The sequence below is a fragment of the Jaculus jaculus genome, chromosome 16, assembly GCF_020740685.1.
Source record: "Jaculus jaculus isolate mJacJac1 chromosome 16, mJacJac1.mat.Y.cur, whole genome shotgun sequence".
Taxonomy (NCBI): Eukaryota; Metazoa; Chordata; class Mammalia; order Rodentia; family Dipodidae; genus Jaculus; species Jaculus jaculus.
This window is the reverse complement of record NC_059117.1, coordinates 61,963,102-61,978,967: the sequence shown is the minus strand read 5'-3', so window position 1 is coordinate 61,978,967 and position 15,866 is coordinate 61,963,102. Positions and strand designations below refer to the sequence as shown.

General features: G+C 48.4%; 1 protein-coding gene across 3 annotated transcripts in view; it reads left to right on the top strand.

Moving 5' to 3' along the window:
* The first annotated feature begins 7,648 nt into the window (after positions 1-7,648).
* The window catches only part of Thrb (thyroid hormone receptor beta), a 385,099-nt gene continuing 376,881 nt past the window's right edge, over positions 7,649-15,866 (top strand). For 2 of the 3 annotated variants that reach the window (XM_045135632.1, XM_045135631.1), the window contains exon 1: positions 7,649-8,225. The gene's annotated coding sequence lies outside the window, so the exon portion shown is untranslated. Of the gene's footprint in view, positions 8,226-9,230; positions 9,332-15,866 lie in introns of those variants that run through there. The other variant, XM_045135630.1, reaches the window with a different exon arrangement.

Here is a 15,866-nt window from a genome sequence, read left to right as displayed (position 1 = left end):
AGTGAATTGAACAACATACTTACTTCAGTGCACTCACAATGAGCCTCATGTCACAGTCCATTCATCAATTACTCAGCTCATCTCCCAAACTGCTAACTATTAAGGCTTAATTTGAAAGTGTTTTCATAGTCTTGCCTTCCTTTTCCCCACTCACCTTTCTCCTGGCATCCTTTAACCCATGGGCACCTTCACTTCCACACAGGCTTTTAGCATGTGGGCCAGTTCACTGCAGCTGCACACGGGGCCTGTGATTAACGTCTGTCTCAGTCGGGCGTGGTGTGGAATGTTGATTGCGTGGAGGACTTCATACTTGCGATGCTAGATGATGCGCTAGTTGGTTTCCATGTGACTCTCAGTACTTTATCTGTGATTGCTGTGAGAACAAACTGAAGTCAGCAGGGCCTGTTACTCTAGTTGCTTGTGATGCACTGTTCTCAAGAGAGTACCACTAATAGAACTGTTCTAGAGACTCACTATTTATTCAAGTCTTGTCTGTGAAATAATCTATGTTATTGTAGATTTTTACATACCAATTATAGTACTACTGATTTTATATATGGCCAGCAGTTCTGTTCCTAATCAATCATGTGCCCAATAAAACATGGGTCAACAGAAAGAACTGTTCAAGCCACAAGGGGTGGTGCTTGCTTTTAATCCCTTCACTCAGGAGGCAGAGGTAGGGGGAATCACTATGAGTTCAAGGCCAGTCTGAGACTACATAGTGAATTCCAGTTCAGTGTGGGCTAGAGCAAGACCCTCACCCCAAACTGCCTCCCCGCCTCAAAAAAAAAAGAGCTCTTCGAGAATGTCCACAGCTAATTTGTCATAGTCCCAAGCTGGAAACACCAAAATCCCATTAATTGGCAACTGAAAAACAAACTGTGGTAACTTTAAATGGTAGAGTATCAGAAATTTATAGAAGTACTGTATAATCCACACAAATAGATTTATCCCAGCAGCTGGGTATGGTGGTGCACACCTTTAATCTCAGCACTCCAGAGGCAGATGTAGGAGGATTGCCTAGAGTCTGAGGCCACCCTGAGACTACATAGTGAATTCCAGGTCAGCCTGAACTAGAGTGAGACCTTACCTCTTACACACACACACACACACACACACACACACACACATATGTATATGTATATATATGTAAGATATATATATGTAAGTATTTATGTATGTATATGTATATCCCCAACACATTATACTGAGTGAAGGGATCCAGATATCATCAAGAACACACCATATGATGACATTTGCCAAAAGTTCAAAATATGGCAAAACCAATCAATGCTGATGGAAGTTAGAAGTGGCTGCCTCAGGGGAGTCAACTGTGATGGAGAAATGAGGATGTTTCTGCATTGCTAGAATAGTTTCTATCTTGTTCTTGATGATTGCAATGGCCTAAAACAAAAATTTATCAAATTGAATAACTGTAACTTACCTGTTTTACTGTGTGTAGATAGAAAATTAACGAAAAATCCTCACTGAAAAAGTTTTTGAATCTTAAGACTTTGGCTTTTTTGTTTGTTTGTTTGTTTGATTATTTGAGAGTGACAGACAGAGAAATAGGCAGAGAGAGAGGGGGGAGGGAGGGAGGGAGAGACAGAGAGAGAGAGAGAGAAAAGAGGAGAGGAGAGGAGAGAAGAGGGGAGGGGAAGAGAGGGGAGGGGAGGAGAAGAGAGAGGGAGAGGGAGAGAATGGGCGTGCCAAGGCCTACAGCCACTGCAAACAAACTCCAGATGCATGTGCCCCCTTGTGCATCTGGCTAACGTGGGTCCTGGGGAATTGAGCCTCGAACCAGGGTCCTTAGGCTTCACAGGCAAATGCTTAACCACTAAGCCATCTCTCCAACCCAACATTTTGCTGTTTTTTTTTAAAAAAAAAATTTTTAAATGAATCTCAAGGTACATCTCCACTGATACACCCAGGTCTATTATTTTATTTCCACCATATTTATTTAGAGAAAAGATGATTTATGCTGTGATGGAGCTTGGCCTGGTGACAAATACATTACAGTAACATTACTGAAAATGCAATGAGTGAATTTTCACATTTCAATAACAACACAAAAGTTGATTCTTCAGTCTTCAAAGGGGCTCAGGCTTCCTAAATGTGCAGTGGTCCCAGAACCTAAAATTTCCGGTAGGGAAACAAGGGAAAAGAATGCGACTGGGGAATGTTCTAGCCAATGGTGTGCATGGTTTTTTCCTGGTTTCTGTCCCTTCTGATTATCTGAGACCAGGAAGCAAGGGAGATGTCTCACGAGTCCCCCTTTCTGGTCTCCATGACTGTCCACAGCTTCTCCTCTTGTGTCCAGGTAGAAGACTTGTCCAGTGTGCATTTTCTGCTACAGTGACCTGTGCTTGAGCTTGCTAATTCACCCTTCTTTGGCTTAGCTTCCCAATTTGGAAAATGGACTGCACAATACTGGTTTGCAGATTCCCTGGGCAAACTTTCAAAGATCCATGGAGTACTTACGGCCTTACCCACAACACAGAATCATGTTTAATCATGTTAGTTACACTACCTGCTCCATGCTCTAAAGAGCCATGGGCATGCCACCTGCAACATGCCTAGTTCTACAGTAACACAGGGCACGTTCTTTTCTCATGGACAGCTTTGCAGGCATGTGATCTACACGGGTGCACAAGGCACAAGGCCCAGAAGGGCCCAGCGCTTTGGAGACTGACACTTGATTGAATGCTCTGTTGTTGCCATATTGAATTCACTGGTAGTTTTCTCTCTGAACTTGTGCTTTGTAAGCAAAATCTGTAGGACAATGGACTGTATGCATTAATATAGAAAATAAATGCAAACATGCAGGGCTGGAGAGATGGCTTAGCAGTTAAGACATTTGACTGCAAAGACAAATGACCCAGGTTCAATTCCCCAGTACCCATGTAAGCCAGACACACAAGGTGGTCCATGTGTCTGGAGTTTGTTTACAGTGGGTGACGGCCCTGGTATGCCCAGTATCTCCCTCTATCTGTCTCTCTCTCTCTCCCTCTCAAATAAATAAAACAAAATAAATACAAACATGTAGCCTTGCCACCATTCTTCATTGCTCCACTAATACATAACATTCCTTTTTAAAAATAAATATTTTATTTATTTATTTGAGAGGGAGAGAGAGAGAAAGAGAGACAGAGAGAATGAGTGCACTAAGGCATCTAGACATTGCAAATGAACTCCAGATGCATGTGCCACCTTGTACAACTGGCTTACCTGGGTACTAGGGAATTGAACCTGGGACCTTAGGCTTTACAGGCAAGTGCCTTAGCCACTAAACCATCTCTCCGGCCCTCATATATAACATTCTTCATGCCTCATAGATATGGAATCCAGAGGACCTGAAATCTGTGGGACTTCAGCAAACTCAATGGAAAAGCGTTCTTCATCTACGATCAAAGAAGTAGGAAGGAACCAACCCAAGACACCACTTTGCTTTCCCTTCCAACCAGAACTACATTTGGACCTAGGCAGAGGCAACCACTGAGCCCTGCCCTTTCTTGTTTGGTGTTACCTCCTCATCTCCCTAACAGCGCTCCTGAAAACCATGAAAAGGGGAAGACAGGGCACCCTTCAGCTCCCTGCTGGTCTCCCTAGCACAGAAGTGTGCCAAAGGCAGAGTGTTGCCACATAGAATGGGCATGGATCTAGCAGTGAAATAAGAACCCCTTTGTTCTGAGTCTCCACTGTTCTGATAGAACCAAGCATGCAGATGTATATGAGCTACAAAATACACACAGTGAAATTCTGCATATGAGTTAAGTACTCTTCAAATTGCATTTCAAACTGACATTGCAAAAATATAAAGATGAATGCTAAAACTTGTGCTAATAATTTAAGCCATCTATTTTATGTAGAATTTTAAGTAACATAAAAATGTCATGACAATTCCAAAGACAGAATGTAGAAGAGATAGCATTTTATTTTGAGACCATCAATGGCATCCCCTCCTCCACCTGCCACACTGTCTTTTGTTTATTTTAGTAAAGGGCCCCGCATTCCCATTATGTACTGGACCTCACAAACATTGTGGCTGGCGCTGTATTTCCCTCTCTCTGTCTTCTTGCTAAAGTTGCACTCGGCCGCCTTCTGCAGACAGACGTACCTGAAACCCCTCCACTTGCTGGGATCAATCAGCCTCCTTGTCATATCCTACCTGACAATTTATACATAAGCCTCCACAGTCTTGAGCTCTGCTTTGATGAGTTCACCAAGTTTCTGGGGACAGCTTTCAAAGACCTATGACGTACTGAGGGATTCCATACCTCACATGTTGAAGCTATCCCCCAAAGCTGCCCATGTACAGAGCATGCCTAGACCTTCCTTTGTCATTTATCCTTTACCACAGTGTAATAACTACTTGTGCAGCATTTTAAATATTCTATATTTATTTATTTATTTGACAGAGAAAGAGGGAGAGAGAGTGAGAGAATGGGTGCTCCAGGGCCTCCAGCCACTGCAAACGAACTCAAGACATGTGTGCCCCCATGTGTATCTGGCTAATGTGGGTCCTGGGGAATCAAACCTGGATCCTTTGGTTTTGCAGGCAAACGCCTTAACTGCTAAGCCATCCCTCCAGCCCTTGCACAGCATTTTAATCTATTAAGTTCAAGCAGACAGAGGGTATGGCAGGTTACATGCAAATATCTTACCGATTTACAAATGGGCTTTGCCCATCCACAGATCTGGGCAGCTATGAAGGGTGCTGAGCAGCACACTAGAGATACCAAGGATGAGCTTTTCTTTTGGAATTCTACCCTTCCACGTAGAAGCTGTCGCCTCTCTTAAGTGCCTGTCTCTCCGCAAGGGCTGGGGTAGGTTTTCTATTCTTACTCAGCTGCATTGGACCAGAAACCCTGGGGCCTTCGCAGCAAAATTCTAGCAACAAACAGCAAAGACACAGACTTGGACTCTCTAGGGTCAGGTCACAGGGCTGCACAGCCAGCGGGAGAAGCAGCTGTTCCATGAATGAAGGAGCAACGGTGCCTGGCCCCAGGAGGGTACCCCACCAGCCCCCACCCCTTCAGGAAATCTGCTCCAAACGTCATGAACGACTTCTGGAGCTGCCTTCTCATGAATTCTTAGAGGCTGCCCTGCCCCACACCCACACTTCTTCTTTTTTTTTTTTTTAAGATATGTAACTTTTTTTGTTCATTTTTATTTATTTATTTGAGAGTGACAGAGAGAGAAAGAGGCACATAGAGTGAGATTGAGAACGGGCATGCCAGGGCTTCCAGCCTCTGCAAACGAACTCCAGACGCGTGCGCCCCCTTGTGCATCTGGCTAACATAGGGTCCTGGAGAATCGAGCCTCGAACCGGGGTCCTTAGGCTTCACAGGCAAGCGCTTAACCGCTAAGCCATCTCTCCAGCCCACACCCATACTTCTTAACGCCCTACCAGCAAGTGCTTTCCCATATTAATTATCTTTGACACCTGGTTAAGTTGTCATGGTTTCAATCAAGCATCCCCATAAACTCGTATGTCCTGAATGCTTGGTCCCCAGCTGGTGGCAGTTTGGGCAGCAGAGCCTTGCTGGAGGTGGCGTGCTGTTGGGGGCCGGCTTTGCGGTGCTGTAGCCAGAGCTTCCTTGTCAGAGCTCAGCTCCCTCTCTTTCTGCTGCGGTCCACCTGCTGTGGCAGGGGTGACGTCCAGCCTCTGCTCATGCCGTGCTTTCCCCTGCCATCATAAAGCCTTCCCTTTAGACTGTCAGCCACAATACTTTCCTCCCAGCACTGCTTTTTGGTTGGGTGTTTTGTCCCAGCAATGAGATGGTCACTACAACGTAAGTTAGAATTTGAGTTTTGCTTCTCTAACTGGACTCAGAACACTGTGGACATAGCAAGGTATAATAAGGCTTAGGCATGTGAAGCATTCACCTCACGTACAGAATCTAAGGGATTGGTTAAAACAACAAAAAAAAAATCCTCAGGAGTGAAGAGAAAACCATGTTAGTGTAATATTTTAAGAATCAAAATGAGGGCTGGGGAGATGGCTCAGCAAAGCCTCACAGCCTGGGTTCGATTCTCCTATACCCACATAGAGCCAGATGCACAATGTCGTGCATGAGCCTGGAATTCATTTGTAGTGGCTGGAGGCCCTGGCCCATACTCACTTTCCCTTTCTCTGTCTGTCTCTCTCAAATAAAAATATTTCTCAAAAAAAAAAAAAAGGCATCAAAATGGGTCTGGAGAGATGGCTCAGTGGTCAAAGGTGTTTGCTTACCAAGCCTGATGGCTGCGGTTCTGTTACCCAATGCCCATGAAAAGCCAGATGCACTAAGTAGTCCATGTGTCTGGAGTTTGTTTGCAAGTGGCAGGAGGCCCTGGCACACCCATACACACACGGTCCCTCTGTCCGCCTCTTTCTCTGTGTCTCTAGCAAATAAATAAATAAATAACAGTTGTAAATGAAAGAATCAAGATGAATAATCACTGATAATGAACAATCTCTGAGTGGGCAAATAAAGGCAGTTCAACGTCTACTTGTAGCTCTGGCCTCACTTTGGCCCAAGTTCCATGCTGGAGTCCGGAAGCTGCCTGAGGAAGGAGTGAATGAAATGCTCCCTGGACTGGAGTCATCCCTTTGAAATCTGCAGATCCTGGTCAGGAGGATGGTGAAGGTGAACCAAAGACCTGAAAAGAGCCCGGGTGTGTCCCCTCAAGTCGGCCAGGCCGGGGATGGGGACCACATGCTCTCAGGTGTGAATAATCACCTCACCAGGGTTCCCATGCCTTCTGCACTGACCCGGCCTGTGGAAAGACTGACCAATCACTCCAATCACTCTCACGGCCTGTTGGTAACCCTTTAGCACACATAACCCAGCCAGGGCCTGTTCACATGGACTCCTACCAGCCACTGTTGTTTCAGTAAGGCTGTTATGTAACATTGCTATGATCACATCCCCTAAATTGTTATGTCATGTGATTGACTCAATGCTTTAACTAACCCTTCCAGAAATTTCTAAGCAAAATGAGATCAAAAAAGTCTTCTGAACTAAAACAAGCAACCACTTTTGTTATATGTAATTTTCTGTGTTTTCTTTTTGAAAACGTTTATAAGTATTTTATTTATTTATTAGATGGAGAGAGAGAAAAAATGGGTGTACCAGGGCCTCTAGCTACTGCAGTTGAACTCCAGGCATGCTCTATACTACGTGTTGATTTGGGGTTCTGGGGAATTGAACCCAGGTCCTTAGGCTTCACAGGCAAGCGCCTTAATTGCTAAGCCATCTCTCCAGCCCCCTCAGAAATTATATTTATTACTTATGAACTGTATGAACAAACCGTATGTTGGTCATAGTCCCCTCTAGTTATCCTCTTATATTCCCCTCTCCCCTGTCTGTCCTTCTTAAGAAGGACTTTAGGGGGCCAAATAGATTCCAGATACAGACAGGAGAATAAAAAGTGAACGGGCCTTGTGAGGGAAGGTCTTGCCGCGCGCCCCTCCCTTGGGGGCAGAGCTGTTCCCAAGGCTCCCAGGCCTCTGGAAAGCCCTCAGCCTACCTGCGCCCAAGCTTCTCCTCGTGGCCACCAGGGGGCTGCCTGTGTGGAACCAGGGTGTCGACCAGCTTTCCTCAAAACCAGCGGCAAACATCCCAGGGCAGCACTGGAGCACAGCCCAGGAACTTCCCTGCGTCAAAAACAACTCTCCTCTCCAGAGCCGCCGGCGAGCTCTGCGGCGCAACCTCATTTGCAGCGAAGGAGCCGGCCGGTTTCTGTGCAGGCTTTGGGGGGGGGGGGGACCCCCTTCCTGCACGCCAGAGCTGAGGGGGGTCTGCAGCTTTCTCCTCTTGAAGCTGACACGTTGCCTTTCAGCGACAGCTGTGAGTGCTGAGGGCCGGGGTGACCGCCTCCCCCTGTCCCCGAGAGGACGGACTCGCGCCCCCAAGTCCCCAGCTGGACCTTGGGAAAGCTCCCTAGAAGACATGCATTGTCCCCACTGCTGACCCGAGTCGCTCAGGCTCGGCGCGCGCCACCCGAGTAAAGGTGCCTATGAACGATACGCGGGAAAGCGTCCCCGCAGCGCCTGTGAGCGCAGGAGTGTACTCTGCGTGTCGTCGAAGTAGTTGGGTGACAACTGCACCTTCCCGTGGCCGCGTCCCCGAGGAGGAGCCGGCTCTTCCCCGCAAACCTGCCCGGGGCGGCGCCGCGGCGGAGGCAGTCTGCGAACTCTGATCCCTCGGCGCAGAGCACGGGGACCCCGGGGATTCCAGGTAGGGGACACCTCCCGGCTTGTTTGCCTGGACACAGCTCTTCCAGAGCGTAGATTGTTTTTGTCTGCTGGGCAAAGCCAAAACGATGGGGGGCGTCCCGAGATGCGTGTCTCGGGGTGCTGGAGGGACGGGGTCCTCCGAGGACCACCCCGGGCACGATCTAAACTTCCATTCCCGGTGGCGACGGTGGCCAGGGAGCCTCCGGCCGCTCCGGGGTCAGTGCCACCCGCGCCACAAGTGGTTTGGGGCGGAAGGAGGAGCGCCGCCACCCGGGCGCGCCTGTCGGCGGGCTGAAGGCCGTGGGGGCCGGCGGGCGGGGGGCGTCCCCGTCCCCGTCACTCACTCGCGCCCCCGACTCCTGCCTCTTCCCCGTGGAACCGTGACGCTGGGTCCCCGGCCTCGCGCGCCAGCAGCCCGGGTGGGTGGGCGCGAGCGACGTCAGCCCGGGCGCTGGGCCCCCGCGGGGTCGGAGGCGGTGGGGAGAGAGGACGCCCGCACCTGGGCGGCAGGTGGCACTGGCGGCTGGGTACGGGCGGCGACCCTCGGGGTCCGGAGGGCTCCGGGCCCGGGCGCTGGGGGCGGCGGGGGTGTGTGTGCGCGGGGCCCCGGAGGCCGCGTCCTCGCCGCCCCCTGGCGGAGCCCCGGTGGCCTGCGCCTGTCGCTGCCGCCGCCTGGAGGGGAAACCAGGTCACCGGTTCGCAGCCCGGCGCGGAGCCCGGAGTAAGGCGGCGCTTGGGGACCCCGGGGGGAGGCGGGGACTCGGGCCGGACACCCGTCCCCGGTGTGTCGCCACTGATCGGAGCCCAGTGGCCGCCAGGGCCGGGGCTGGGGTTGTCCCTGGGTGCTCGGGAAGTGGACATTTCAGTGGAGTGGCGCGACGCCGGGACCCCGAGGCCCGGAGGAGGAGGAGGAGGAGGAGGCGGCGGCGGCGGCGGAGGGAGGAGACTGCGGGCTCGGCCGCGGAAGGCGCACGGCCCGGGGCGGGCGGGCGGCCGTGACGCGGCGGGATTAAGTTTGCATGGATAATGTGACTGCGCTTGCCGAGGCCACCGGCTGCTCCGCAGGCCGTCACCCCGGGGCGCGACCCGGCGGGCTCCAGCGCTCTGGTAAGGTGGCGGGCGCGCGCGCGCGGGTGCAAGGGCGCAAGGGCGCGCGGTCTGGGGACGCCTGTCGCCGGCGCCCGGGGAGAGCCGGGTGTCCCCGCCTGCGTCCCCGCGCCCCGGCGCCCGGTGGGTGACGGGCTCCTTGTGAAATGCAGTTTGGCATCTTCGGCGCCGGCGCCGAAGCGAGTGGAAGTTTCCATGAGGAGGGAGGAAGTTGTGGGACGCGGGGGTTCGTGGGAGGGCGGGCTAAAGGGACAGTGGGTCCCCTGTCCCGGCCGAGTTCTCCTGCTCGCGAGCTCCGGGGTTTGCGAAGGAGCATGCTCCCGAATGTGCGCGAGGAGCTGTCGCCGTGCCTGGCGCTCCCAGGAAGCTCCTGCACCTGGCTCGGCTGGACGCAGCATCGTCTTGGGGTCGCCCGGTCAGGGCGGTCCAGCGGGGCCAGCTGCACGCACCACTACTTGGCGATGCCTCCTTTAGGGTTTTATTTATTTATCTGTTTATTTCCGAGTGGGTTTTATTCTCTGCGGCTGCTGTGGTCCTTGAGGAGGAGGATTCCCCGTGACCACAGTGGATTATTATGGAAGCTAATTCTTAAGCCTCCTGATTTGTTTTATGGAGGGGGTGGAGGTGAGGATTGTTTGGCTTTTAAAGACTAAATGCATAATTTGCCCCAAATGGCAGAAGTTTAGGATGGTCTAGACGCAATCCTAAAGTGAGTCAAAGAAAGGCAAAAAAGAGTTTACCTGAGCAGTCAAGTTCAGGCTCCATGTCCTCCACCCTGGACGCACATGGAGAACTTGTGACGTTGGATTAGGCTGCGTCTAAGCAGCACGTGCATTTGGAATAAATTCTTCCTATTTGCGTGTGATTGATCTTGGGTCCTAGTGAGCCTCCGTGTTCAAGACCCGTTGAGAAATTGAAGAAAGTGTTAACACGAGAGCACAGCGAGTTAGATAATAATAAATGTGTTAGGCAACATAGACCTGTTGGGCAATATCTTTACATGATTGGGCCTTAGTCTAGCGTGCTCCTTTTAACTGTAACGATATGTTGTTGCCTGCACTGCGTTGCAAAGGAATAAAAAAAAAAAAAAAAGCGTTTTAGTGAAAAGGTTCCATGATTCATTCCGAATGTTCTGGCTGACTGATGGGCTCGTTCATTCCCTTCTGCTATTGCCCCCCCCCCCCCATTCTGAAGGAAGCCTTGCGCTAGGAACCATTAATGGAAAAGGTGTTTGAGTGGTAGGCGTTTGGAGCCCTGGATGGCTGTGGGATGTTTTCATGCCTATTGCTGATCTTTCGAGTGGCGGCTACCGGAAATTCAGTAGTAAATGTTTTGTTTGGGGGTGTTTCTGATGACGAAATTGATGACTAGCCATTTATTGTTTACATATGTCCAACAGAAACTATCAGAATCTTATTTTCAGTGAAGTCCAAAGGTTTGTTATTACATATTGGAAGTAGAAACATCTGCTAGTGGGTACAGTTTGAGTTTGTCTTATGAAGTAGTTGGTGACAATGACACACTAGGATTGTTCCTGCTTTTCTCTTGCATTGCAATGCAAAAACAGAACTCTACTGACACTGAGATGTTATATAAAGTAACTGACATTAAAAAGGGGAATAAATATTCCATTTCTCCCTTCTCAGCTCCTTTGTGGCACAGCCTGTTATAACAGGAGATGAATTACAACTTTCTGTTAGCCCAGCATCTTTGTGAAATTTTGTAAAATCTCCCTAAGAACAGAAACAGTTGGAGAACCACTCCTTTCCTGGTGCTCCCTGTTGTCCGCAGCCTCCTGGGAGCCACGGAGGAAGTGGTATGCCTTTTCTTAGTAAGCCCATCCGGGTAAAGGTGATTGGCCAGTTTAGCTCCTGCTTGGTATAGTGTAGGATTACAATTATGTGCCACCTTCTTAGAGTGGCCTTTCCTGCCAGACATGGAGGCGCACGCCTTTTATCCCAGCACCCAGGAAGCTGTAGGAGGATCGCTGTGAGTTCGAGGCCAGCCTGAGACTACATCGTGAATTCCAGGTCAGCCTGGGCTAGAGTGAGACCAGACCTCAAAGAAACCAAAGGCCGGGGGTGGGAGATATAAAGAAAGAAAGCTCTTCCCTGACCACTGAGCCAGGCAGCCCCTTCCTTCCTTTGAGAAAAGTCGTCTTTGTTGGTTTGTTTTATTTTCTTTCCTTGGCCTTAGTTGCAATCTACATTGCTCTTCTGATCTGATACGTATCAATTTATATGTCAGTTCCTTATTGAACTGTCTATACTGTGGAGTCCATGAGAAGGGGATCTTGAAGACCTCTTTCCCTCCTGGTTCCCCACATCCATCCAAAAGACTATCTGGAGCACACTAGGAGCTGAGGAAATCTTTGTTGAACAAATTAATGGCTATGCCCAAACATTGTGTTCCCAAAATGCCTGTCCAAGTTAGTGACAGGCATGGCAAATCAGAGGTGAGTGGGTAAGCATGCACATGCCCACAAGCACTGTCGTCCGCACTCCTCTCCTTTTGACAACAGCTGGCCTGCCATTCTGCAAAGGGACTGTGTGGGTATTTCTGCAAGCTCCTTCTGCTGGCCATGGCCTTGGCTATGTGGAATGCTCAGTAGTGAGTCGGGCCTACATGCTCCTTCCATTCCCCGAAGACATCGGCCTCCAGCTCCCTGAATTCCAGTAGGATCTTTATTGGATCCAGAGACATTGTCAGGACTGAGAGTGAAATTCCAGACACTAGACATCACTGGGTGAGAGCGATGAGATGACTTCTCACACTGTACAGGTCTTGGCACAGCCTCTGACCTTGGCAGCCCTGAGGAGATCAAGGTCGATCAGTAGTAGAATTTGGGCTGCAAAAATGGTGGCTGGAGAGAGGGAAATGAGAGCAAAGGACCCAACACAACACAGAAAAGTGCTTGGTGATAGGTTTGGAACTGTGTGATGTAAGTCAGCCTGCATTTTCTCTTTGCACATGGATAAATATATCCTGATCCAGATGATGGTGGGAAATACTGCATTATGTGAATTTTCACATGACCAGAGTATGATACATAAGGGGTCATTTTCAGATTATTAGTCATGGCAACTCTTGCTAGTTGAGAATAAAAGGAAATAGCAGTTGATAATCTTGGTAAGTTTTTGTTTATAGAGCATCGCCTTTCAGAAGTATGTCTTGAGTGAATACTTAGAGAAAAGCCTGTGAAATCTTGTTATCATTAAAAGTAGGGAGGAAGAAAAGAGAAGATAATCACATCAAAAACAAAAAATGTACTCATTGCTTTAGGGTATTAACTTAGTTCTGAGTTTCACCTGGAGGTGGCCTTTGGGGACACGGCTCACATGTCATATGCAGAGTTTACCATGGCACCTGGCAATTAGTATGTGTTCTCATGAAACAGCATGGGCAATGCCTTACAGCTGTACAGAAGCCGAGGCGAAGTTCTGCATGTGGTCATATCTTTGATGAACCTTCAAAATGAAAATAAATGCAGAAGTCCTAGTGAAGAAAAGTAACCCAATACGAGTTTATCTCTGGGGCTGAGCTACTGTGGGTGGTCCAGTGACAGAGATTCTGCCCATGGTCCTCGGGGCTGAAATAGAGCTCAGTAAAACTAGCAGAATGAGTGGCTCACATGTTGCTAAGCTTTCTCAGATATCCAGCGTGTCCGCCAGGCTTTTGACTACAGCAGTCAGGGAGGACAGGATAGCCAGGTGCTTGAACGTGACCCTGTAGCCATAGACTTCCTGAGCCAAAGGGCCGGCGCTGTGTGCCGTAGCTTACGAAACTCCGTTTGTCTGCTGCTTCCATCTCTGCCCCGCCTCAAACAGTGATGGGAGGCTGACACAGGGCCTAGGAAGGAGTTTGGCACATGGGCACAGGTAGAACTTGCTGGAAGGAACATGGGTGGACAATGGGTGGTGCTTCTCTTTCCCCTTGGTGTTGCTGAGTGCCATCTTCTAACCTGGTTTTGCCCAAAGTGAGTGTCTGTGTCCTAAATTTCATCATGAGTCAGATCATGGCGACTGTTTTGCTGCAAGAGCCTGCACTCCTGTCAAGTTGGTTGAGCAACGCGTGCAAGTTAACCCCTCGTTTTAAGTCATGTTCCTGCCCTGATTTACCTTTCATTGTGTTTGAACATATCTGTGTACCCATCATGTGCCTAGCGCTGCTAGTGACTTTGAAATTTGGGGTGACACATGAGACAGTGTGCCCAGATGGAGCTCCTTGGTTCCAGGGACACTGTACTGTGAGATATGGATGCACCCACTGGAGTTTCTCCTGTGATCTCTTGGTTGAAACCGCCACTTTATTCCTGAAAGCTGCTTGTCTTGGGGTGCCTATAGTCTGGGCATCATCCACTGTAACTAAGTGGTGTTGAGCCAGTGGGTTTCTGATGAAGGTTTCTCTGTGATCAGGTCTCAAACTGTGTGTCCATTATGGCCCATAAGCAGGTGCCATATCTAAAACACTGTGTCACATGTAAATTCCTCCATGTCCTTCTCTCGGGATATGCCCATGTGTAGCAGTCTGAAGTTGATGCTAATGCTCATTGGTCCTTGCTGTCCTGATTTCAGGTATGGTCTGAAGGGACAGCTTAGGGGTTAAGGTACTGGCCTGAAAAGCCAAAGGACTCAGGTTTGATTCTTCCGTACTCATGGAAGCCAGATACACAGGTGGCATGTGCATCTGGAGTTCATTTGCAGCAGCTAGAAGCCTTGGAATGCCCATTTTCTCTCTCTTTCTCTCTCTCCCTCTCCCTCTTTCTCTCTCAAATAAATTTAAAAAAATTAAAAGCTCTGAATTTCTGATTTCAGGGGATGTCAGAGACTTTCTATACTGGCAACTCTTCTTGGGCAGTGCTATTTTTGTTGAGTGAGAAATGGAGATGTGTGGTAAACTCCACCATCTTTTACAAATAGCAAATCATGACAGTATGGATTGGAACCCAGGGACACTGACTGTGCTCAAGGAAGTATACTGTCCCTTTTCACCATAATACAGTCATACATCCCAGCATGATGCTCCCTGAACCATGTTTGCCGTGGGTGTTTGACACCTTAAATCTGCACAGTTTGTGGGTTTACTTTTAAATGCCAGAATAGCTATGGCTGAGGCTTTGGACAGGAAATAACCTTAGATTGTCTGCTGGCCAACGCTTACCAAAAATTAAAAGCTGTTTGCTTAGATGTGTTTGAAGGACAGAAAACTAAAAAGAAACATCCTTAGTCCCATCTGTGGTGGAGAAGAAGCTCTTTATATATATATATATTTTTTTTTTCAACACATGTAATTTTATTTACTATAGGTAAATGGGGAAAAGAGGATTTTTATATGTATCAGATTTATACAGTTGTTGTCTATGTTGTCCAGAATTTTTAAGATAGACCTGTTAAGTAACAGTAAATATGGGAATGTGTATTTGTAAATTACTTTGAATCACGAATTTACTTTCCTTATTATGTACTACAAAGCTTAGCATATTTTGAGGGAGCATTTTTAACCCTTGAAGGAAGACTTGAGGTCATAGCTTTTAACAACTTAAGTTAAAGACTTACCTAGTAGACCACCCTCACCATGCCTACACTGTCTATACATCTCAAACACAGTGGATAATTTTTTACCACTTGAAACTGGATAATCATTTAGAGCAACAAAGAAGCCTCATTCTCAACAAAATCTCACGGAGAAGTGGGAAAGGGTCCAAAAGGCAATGATGTGTCTGGAACCCATTTTAAGGGGAAGAGGTGGTAAGATCAGACAAGTCTCATGTGAATGTCCACAGACATGAATGTTTTATAAACTGAGAATAAGTGAGTAAGATAGAGTCAGTCAAATGTTTTTAGGCAGAGAGAGAGAGAGAATGGGCACATCAGGGCCTCTAGCCACTGCAGACAAACTCTAGATGCATCCCCCACTTTGTGCATCTGGTTTCACATGGGTATTGGGGAACCAAACCGGGGTTGTCAGACTTTGCAGGCCTTAACCCCTAAGTCCTTTCTCCAGATTCTAAATTCTTTGATCCATTTCATCTGGACTTGCTCTTCTATTTTTTTTTCCCTAATCCTGTTTTACAAGAAAATTTTCACAGGCTATTCTGTGCCACATATGTATCTGTGTATCCTGAGCGGACTATGCAAGAGAAACCTACAACACTTTAGGAAAGGATCAAGGTAGACTAAGTTATTCATCCAAGTTCTTGGAGGTAAAGGAGGGCTTCAGGGATCCTGGCTCTGTTCTGTGACCGAGCGTCAAGAAGCAATTAGGGAGTCAGGAAAAGCTCAATGAAAGGGTGCAGATGGGCCACGAGTGTGCCTGCCTCTCCTGGGAGTAACTTGGAGGCTGGAGGATGCCTGTGATTAAGAATTGAGAGGCCTAGATTCTGTGGCAGGCATTCAGAAATCTGAGAGCCCCCTAAAATGTTCTTTGCCTCTTTACTTTCTGGTTCTCTTAGGACTGTTTCCCCAGGTTTCAGCAGCAGGTGCTCAGAAAATCATGATTGATGATAGCAGTCATGATACCACTGGGTTTGGTCATC